Here is a 9,302-nt window from a genome sequence, read left to right on the forward strand (position 1 = left end):
GGTAGTGAGGTTGACCCAGGATCAGACACTGTTTTGTTCTGCTGTGCATGGGGTCGCTATGAGTCAGTTCCCACTCAATGACACCTGACAACAACAACATACTTATGATAATATCAGGAGTTCTGGTGTGGGGCTGTGAGACAAGCACTTGATTCTAGCCACAAGGTCAGAGGATCAAACCCATGAGCTGTTCCTTGGAAACTCTACACTGGGTCACTATGAGTCAGAACTGGCTCTAGACACTTAATAACAAAAGGAACAACAACAGTAATAATATCAGGAGCTCTGCTGGATCAATGGATTAAACATTGGGCTACTTCAGATATACCACAGGAGAAAAATGAGACTTTCTGCTCCCATAAAGATTTATAGCCTCAGGAACACTATACAGGGTAGCTATGAGTTGAAATAGATTCAACTGCACTTCACAACAAAAATAGTGACATCCAACAAACAATTTCTATATAGAATAACTGTGTTGATTTAGCAGTGTTGTATTCTTTAATGATAATTTACCAAGTTTTTTTCAGTTGACTTCAGAAGTATCCCAAGTTAATTGTTGTTGTTGTTCTTGTTGTTGTCAAGTGCCGTCGAGTCAGTTCTAACCCATAATGACCCTGTATAGGGTTTCCAAGGAGTAGCTGGTGAGCTTAAACCACCAACCTTGCAGTTAAAATGACTTTGCAGTCTGACACATTAGCCCACAGTGCCACACCAGTAATATCCATCCCATCATTCATTTCAAAGCTAAACCAGTAAGCTAACAAATTTTCTTTCAATTATAATTGAAACAATGATAATTGTGAATACCTCTCATATAGAAATAATTATAGATTGTACTTTAAAACAATAATCTTTTTTAAAAAATAAACATTTTCAAAGATAAACATCACCAGTGATTGTGCATTCATGCTATAATTTGGAAATAAATTATTTAGATAAAATACAGTGAATTGGTCATTGGATCAAAATATCATTAAAATAATTTAGTTGCAAACCTGTTGTAACTTAGCAAAAAGAATTCTTTATAAGTACAGAATACTGAGATGAAAAACATTTACATGTAGAAAAAAAAGAAAATTAACTTCTTTGGAATCAAGTGTTTTATGAAAAGTAAATCTTGAAAAGAGATACATATAGATATGACAGAAATGGAAGGGGTTAAAAAAGAGAACTATGTACTGAAAACTACTAATAGATAACTGACATTAATTCAGATTCCAGATTACATATCCTTTATACAATGCAACATAATATTCACTTCTTTGAAAATGAGACAAACCTGTGTACCATATTCATAAAGGCTGCTTTCACTTGTTGATTCCTTAGAGTATAAATGAAAGGGTTCAAAAGTGGGGCAACTGAGATATTGAGTAAAGCAATTCCTTTGGAAATTGATAGTTCTGTTTGACTGAAGGTTTAGCATACATGAAAATACAACTGCCATAAGAAAGGGAGATTACAATCATGTGAGAGGAACATGTAGAAAAAGCCTTTTTCCTCTGACTAGTTGAAGGGATTTTGAGAATCGTCAAGGCAATATAACTATAAGATATTAATACCATTATCAGCGTTACCAAGAGTGTCACCAAAGCTGAGATAAAACCCATCGTCTCCAGGAGTTGTGTGTCTGTGCAGGAGAGTTGCAGGAGGGGAGTAGTGTCACAGTAGAAATGATCAACAATGTTGGAGGCACAGAAGTCAAGATCAAGTCCCAAGACAAGTGGTGGAAAGATAACAAAGAACCCAGCAAGCCAACAGCTAAGGACAAGCTGTATACAGATTTTGCTGCTCATAATAGTTGTGTAACGTAAGGGCTTACAGATGGCCACATAGCGGTCATATGACATAGCTGCCAACAGGTAAAATTCAGATGCTCCAAGAAGGAAGGCAAAAAACAATTGAGTGGCACAACAGTTATAGGAAATGGTTTTGTCTCCAGTTGCCATGGTAACCAGTAGTTTAGGAATGCATGTGGTAGTATAGGAAATTTCTAGGACAGAAAAATTCCGAAGGAAAAAGTACATGGGGGTCTTTAGGTGAGGATCCAACAGGGTGAGTGTGATGATGATGAGATTGCCAGTGATGCTTAGTAAATAGGTGAGAAGTAAGAAAATAAATAACACAACTTTCCATTGTGGGTCATCAGTCAAACCCGCCAGTACAAATATTGTCACTCTTGTATGGTTTTCCATTGTAATCCTCTGACTTTTACTGGGTCTGAATAGAAAAATAATAATAATAATAATAATAACTTCCCAAAGGATGCCACTTAATGCTTACAAAACAACAATAGTCATAATTAGTATTTAAGCTAAAGTCAACAACACAATATTTTAGATTAAAAAAGCACAAAATGCTGATATCAGTAACAAAAGAGTTTGTGTTACCAAAAATGTCTGGTAAGAGAATAAATATCTAATTTGCAATTCTATGAGAGAATAAGCCATATAATTATAGATTATTTTTATGTGCATAGGTTCTTGTTGTTTATTGCCATCAAGTCGATTCTGATTTAAAGCTACCCTGTTAATGGTTTTCCAAGGAGCAATTGGTGGATTTGAACCACTGACCTTGAAGTTCAAACTGACCTAGTTATGCAGTGCTTATCCTAGAGTGGTACATCAGGATTCAGTACATAGGTTATGGAATATTTTAAAACATGGGGCAAATCTCTTAATTCTTTGATAGCATACAAGAGTTTGAATGACATGACATTTTCTGATCATTTTATGGATTTGCATATGAGAACCAAATTTATTTTTGTCATTACAAGGATATCAGGCCAAAGTTTGCACATGAACACACTCACATACACATATACACATACAACCAGCCACCTACACGACTCTGGTTATTAACAAAGGCTAATACCATTTTTGAAGTCCTGATGTGGCACTGTGGGCTAATGCATCAGACTGCAAAGTTGTTTGAACTGCAAGGTCAGTGGTTCAAGCTCACCAGCTTCTCCTTGGAAACCCTATACAGGGTCACTATGTGTCAGATTCGACTCAATGGCACTTAACAACAACAACAATACAGTTTTAGTCAACTAATCACACTCAAATGGCTTAGTCTTGTCTCATTTATTGTCATGGCTTACTAGATTGGATTTTGTGGTTGAGTGCCATTGATTTTTACTCCAACTCATAATGACCCCATATGACACAGTAGAACTGCACCAACTGGGTTTTCTTTGCTGTAATCTTTATGGAATGGATTGCCAGATCTTTTCTCCCAAGGAATCTCATGTGATTTCAACCTACTGACCATTCACTTAAATACTGAGCATGTAGTTATCACTCCTAGGACTGTTTGACTTGATTTTAGATAAATGAGTAAGAAAAATAGAAAGAACTTTTATTTAATCATATTGTTAGTAGTTTCATTCTGTCATCTTGGTGTCATTCACCACCCTTCCCATTTCATAACCCAAAGCAAAATCAGCCTGCACAGTCTACAAGTATGTCTGTGGACAGCAAGAAAAACCTGTGCTTAGGAGATAGTTGTTGTTGTTGTTGTTGTTGTTGTTGTTGTTAAGCGCCATCGGAGTGCAAAAAGATAGTAAGAAGAGAAAGATAAAGACAGAGCTGCCTGGGAACCTAGAAACATAAAACTTCTTTGGTAATAAATAGGCCAGTGTATTCAAGGAAAAAAATGAAAATATGATTAAAAGTATGCAAAATTGCTTGTAAAAGCTTATAGAAGAATAATGTTGGAGACAGAATTCCTCTCTACCTTCTTCACTTTTAACTACTTACCTTGATGATTTTGCTAAAGTTCAGATTGAACACATGAACATTTCATCATGACCTATAAGAGAAGAAAAGAGAATATTTTATAAATTTCATAGTCATAATGAATCACTGTTGAGACAAATGTTAGTATGCATATGTTTCCTTATTGTGATAAGGATGTTCTAGTGTCCCTTTAATAGGCAACTAAAGATGTACTGCTTATAATAACTATTCCTAACACTTGATATACACTAAGCAAGAAACAACAATATTAGGAAATTGAAATAATTAGGTTTGCACACATAGCTGGAGAATAGGAATTAAGACTCAAAATTGAATTTCAGAAATTACAAAATTTTGTACAACCAAAGGCCATATTATAGTGCATTTTCTAAATGAAAATATTAGTGATCTCTTGATAAAAGGTCATGCCTATGTATCTCCATCATGAAATACATAGTATATTTTTTAAAGAGGCACAATATACAGCAATGCTTTCTAAGTTGATGATATTAAGATAATTAGTACCAACCTCTATAACACAAATTATTATTTTGGAGACATGTTCACAAATAAAAATAGGCATAATACAAACAAAAGATGTTTTCAGTATTATCCAAAAGAGTGCACAGGAAAAAATTTGGATTCTAAAACAAATGCCTGCTATTTTTACTGAACATTTTTGTATATTCAGACAGTTGTGAAGCAATATATATTAATATATTTCTGCTTATGCAAATTACCTCAATGACAACAAACACAGTGTCTTGTATACCTAAAACATATAACCAGAGTTTTTTCATGTTAATTAACTACTTTGCTGAACTTCAACAAGTATCATTCATAGGCTATTCTTTTATAAAACCATTAAAATTCAAAGTTATGAATGTAATTGTATATATTGAGTTAATATTATGAATATCCAGTGAATTTTATAAATGAAAAATGTTTTCAATATTAAATTATCACTGTATACTATTCATTATCTTTCACTGTTTTCCCTAAATTAAAACTGAGATGTTGGAGGAAAAAGAAGGTTAATATTTTCATTGTCAACAATAAAACAGAAGTGGGTTAAATACGTAACTAAGAGGAACTGTTATCTTGATATTATAGAAATAATAATATGTTCATATCAAGTCAAATATACTTAGAATCCCAAAACAGCTTTCTTTAAACATGGGGCAAATAATTCATGCTGATTATATTTAAATATTTTGTTATCATTCTGAACAGATGACACAGCTACTTCATTCCTGTATACATGGACCTCACTGTACCATATAAAATATGATTATGAAGCAATCTGTTATAAGATTTATGAAGATTAAATTATTTCTCACCTCTAAATGGCAATCTTGCAAATGTTTTATCAAGTTAACACATTTAAGATATTCAATCTAGTGTATTAAATTTACTTGTTTACATATAGAATACTTTTCTATTTTATGTACAGTGCTATACAATAGTTAATCTGAAATCACATGGAGTATATATGACCTCTGTGCTCTTCAAGAAAATAAAGATTACGAAGAATTCTCAAGAGTAGCTGAGATCCAAGAACAATAGTTCCCAAAAGACCACCAGCTTTGTATGTTATAAATGTAATCTCTGAGGGCATGAAGTATTTAAAATAATTTATACATGCATATAGAGTTATTGCTTTACCAGAAATTTCAGTATAGACTGCTCTAGTATGTGAATCACTGCTCACACATTCATGCACTGAAATCCCAGACACATAAAAGTTGATTTGGTAGCAGGAAGAAGAAATATTATTTTAAGAGAATAAAAAATGAAACCATAAGATGGAGGACATAGCCTGTCATAGACAAAATTATAGTGCAAGCTGAAAGCACCATTACTAATTCTTCAGGCACACTTAAACATTTCATATCCTATATATCCTTCACCTTATTTTCTGAAAACTATCTTTTCTGGAAGCAGTCTTTGGAATATGGTCTAGTGTATAGAAAAGTAATATTTTATAATAAGTAGACATTCTCTAATTCTTCCATAATAATGAAATATTTACCTATTTATATGACTAATCTCAGTGAAGATTCCATGTCCTACCCAAGTCATGGCATTTTCAATAGCTGAATATGCATGTGAATGTTGTAATTGAATAAGGAATCCATACAAGAATTTATGCATTTTAGTGATGGTGTTGTAGAAGAATATTAAAAGTACCATGGACTGTCAAAAGAACAAACAAATCTGTGTTGGGAAAAGTACACCCGGAATGTTTCTTAGAGGCCAGCATGGCAAGATTTCATCTCATACATCAGACACAGTATCAGGAGGGACAAGTTCTTGGACAAGGACATTATACTAAGTAAAGTGGAGTGTCAGCCAAAAACAAGAAGACCCCCAATGAGTTGGACTGGCACAGTGGCAGCATCAACTGGCTTCAGTTTAACACTGATTGTGATGATAGTGAAGGACCTAGCAGTATTTCATTCTATTGTACATTAGGTGACTATGAGTCAGAACTGATTCAACAACAACAATGAACATTTCAAATGGCTCTGGCTAAATACAGAGTTTAACTATGTTCTATAAATGTGAACAGTCATGTCTACACACTCATTTTTTTTTAAGGACTGAGGTATTTTGATCTTTAAGAAGAACATAGAAAACTCTTTGAATTAAGGATCTAAATTTTATCTAACAAAAGTGCTATTGCATTCCGGCGCCTCCACTCCGACCCCTTCCGGTCTCCTGTGTGTGCAATGGGCGGCAGTTGGTACAAAGCGGGGATCTGAAGAGCTCTTCTCTACCTGCGTCACCAACGAGCCCTTTATCATGAGCAGCAACTCCGCCTCTGCAGCCAATGGGAACCACAGCAAGAAGTTTAAAGGGGACAGCAGGAGCTCAGGCGCCCCATCTCGCGTGGTCCACGTCCTTAAGCTGCCCAGTGACGTCACCTAGGTGAAGGTCATCTCCCTGGGCCTGCCCTTCAGGAAGGTCACCAACCTGCTGATGCTGAAGGGCAAGAACCAGGCTTTCACAGAGATGAACACGGAGGAGGCGGCCAACACTATGGTCAATTACTACACCTCGGTGGCAGCCATGGTACGTGGCCAGCCCATCTACATCCAGTTCTCCAACCACAAGGAGCTCAAGACTGACAGCTCGCCCAACCAAGCGCGGGCTCAGATGGCCCTGCAGACTATGAACTCGGTCCAGTCAGGGAGCCAGGCCCTGGCCGAGGGCCTCGGCTGCAGCCATGGATGCCAGGATGGCGATAGCTGGCCAGAGCCCCGTGCTGCGGGTCATCGTGGAGAACTTGTTCTACCCCGTGACTCTGGACGTGCTCCACCAGATCTTCTCCAAGTTTGGCACGGTTCTGAAAATCATCACCTTCACCAAGAATAACCAGTTCCAGGCACTTCCGCAGTACGGAACCCGTGAGCGCCCAGCACGCCAAGCTGTCTCTGAACAGACAGAACATCTACAACGAACGCCTGCTGCACGCTGCGCATCGACTTCTCCAAGCTCACCAGCCTCAACGTCAAGTACAACAACGACAAGAGCCGAGACTACACACGTCCCGACCTGCCTTCAGGGGACAGCCAGCCGTCCCTGGATCAGACCATGGCCGCAGCCTTCGGTGCACCTGGTCTAATCTCAGCCTCTCCGTATGCAGGAGCTGGTTTTCCTCCCACCTTTGCCATTCCTCAAGCCGCAGGCTTCTCTGTCCCCAATGTCCATGGTGCCCTGGCCCCTTTGGCCATCCCCTCGGCGGCAGCCGCAGCAGCAACAGTAGGCAGGATCACCATCCCTGGCCTGTCAGGGGCAGGGAACTCAGTTCTCCTGGTCAGCCATCTTAACCCTGAGAGAGTCACACCCCAAACCCTCTTTATTCTCTTCGGTGTGTATAGGGATGTGCAGCGTGTGAAGGTTCTGTTTAGCAAGAAGGAGAAAGCCTTGGTACAGATGGCAGACAGCAACCAAGCCCAGCTAGCCATGAGCCACCTCAATGGGCACAAGCTGCACAGGAAGCCAGTGCGCATCACGCTGTCCAAACACCAGAATGTGCTAAGGACTACGGCAACTCACCCCTGCACGGCTTCAAGAAGCCGGGCTCCAAGAACCTCCAGAACATTTTCCCCGCCTAGGCCACCCTGCACCTCTCCAACATCCAGCCCTCAATATCTGAAGATGACCTCAAAATCCTCTTCTCCAGCAATGGCGGCATGGTCAAAGGTTTCAAGTTCTTCCAGAAGGACTGCAAGATGGCGTTGATCCAGATGGGCTCCGTGGAGGAAGCCATCCAGGCCCTGATTGAGTTGCACAACCATGACCTTGGCAAGAACCACCATCTATCTGCGTGTGTCCTACTCCAAGTTCACCATCTAGGGCTCACCTGCCTGCCCGCCCGGCCCCGCCACCACTTCGATCATTCCAGAGAAAACACCACTTTAAAAAAGCAGCTGAAGTGACCTTACCACCAAAGATTTCATTTTTTAAAAGAGAAATCAGTTTACCTGTTTTTTAAAAAATTAAATCTAATCCACTTTTTAACCCTGCGATGACAGGGCCACCTCACTAGCTTGGTGCCTGTCTTGAGTGGAGGGTTCCATGGCTTAGCGCCCACCCCCTCAACTCTCACAGTGATGCCTTCTCTGCCTGCCTGCCGCCAGCCGCCTCGTGACCCCACCAGACTGGGCTCCAACCATGAGGTGGCTTCCTTGTGCCTAAAACCCTGTGTCGGGGGGTGGGGGGGGGGGGGGGGAAAGGGTTGCCTGGCAGGTGTTGGGAGGCAGGAGGCCACAGACTCTGTGTCCATCATGTACTGACGCGTGGGGAGTATAAGCCCTCCCATCCATCCCCCACCCCACCCCTAATTAATCAAGTGATGTGATTCCCCTCACTGCGCGGAGAGCAGGCGTCCTCGCCCCTCTGTATTATAACCGCAGTGCAGAGAGCTGTGCCTAGCAATACTTCCACTTGACCAAATATTCTAATCTCTTCATTTATATTTTAAAAAATCGTTTTGCGTAACTTTTTATAGCAAGATAAAGATGGTATAAGTGTATCTAAGCTTCCTCCTTGTGGTATTCCTTTGTTTCTCGTTACTGAGGGATGTCCCAGGCAGGAATCCCCCTTATTCTAGGGAGCAGATGGGCAGGGGCAGTGTTGACCCCAGCCCTGGCCAGGTCTCCATGGCCTTCTTCCACACCTAACTTGTGACCCGTCTAGAGGTACAAGCTCTTAAACTTGTTTAGGATTTCTTCGTTTTTGTTTTTCCTGCAAATTGTGGACCAAAGTTATTTCTGTTTTCTGTCTGCCTCCAGTGCTGGGACCCGGAGGGTGAGACAGGGTCCTGGAAATTGCTCAGCCATCAGCTGTGGTGGGTCCCAACAGCAGCAGGGACCCCTGCGCCCCCGCATCTACATGGGAGGAGTGTAACATATTTATGACTTTTTATACCTATGAGACACAGGAGCAGCAGTGAGGTTTTTTATCCTGACAGATGTATATTTTTGATAACAGCAATTACAGGGCAGTATTGTAACCACGGAAGCGTGACCACTGCACGTTTGTTCCAGTGCCTCC

General features: G+C 40.0%; 2 pseudogenes; one reads left to right on the forward strand and one right to left on the reverse strand.

The window, feature by feature from the left end:
* Positions 1-1,257: 1,257 nt before the first annotated feature.
* On the reverse strand, positions 1,258-2,195 carry LOC102838492 (annotated as a pseudogene).
* A 4,290-nt stretch (positions 2,196-6,485) lies between these two features.
* LOC102838869 lies at positions 6,486-8,102 on the forward strand (annotated as a pseudogene).
* The last annotated feature ends 1,200 nt before the right edge of the window (positions 8,103-9,302 follow it).

This window comes from Chrysochloris asiatica, unplaced genomic scaffold (assembly GCF_000296735.1).
Source record: "Chrysochloris asiatica unplaced genomic scaffold, ChrAsi1.0 scaffold00138, whole genome shotgun sequence".
In the NCBI taxonomy this organism is placed as follows: domain Eukaryota; kingdom Metazoa; phylum Chordata; class Mammalia; order Afrosoricida; family Chrysochloridae; genus Chrysochloris; species Chrysochloris asiatica.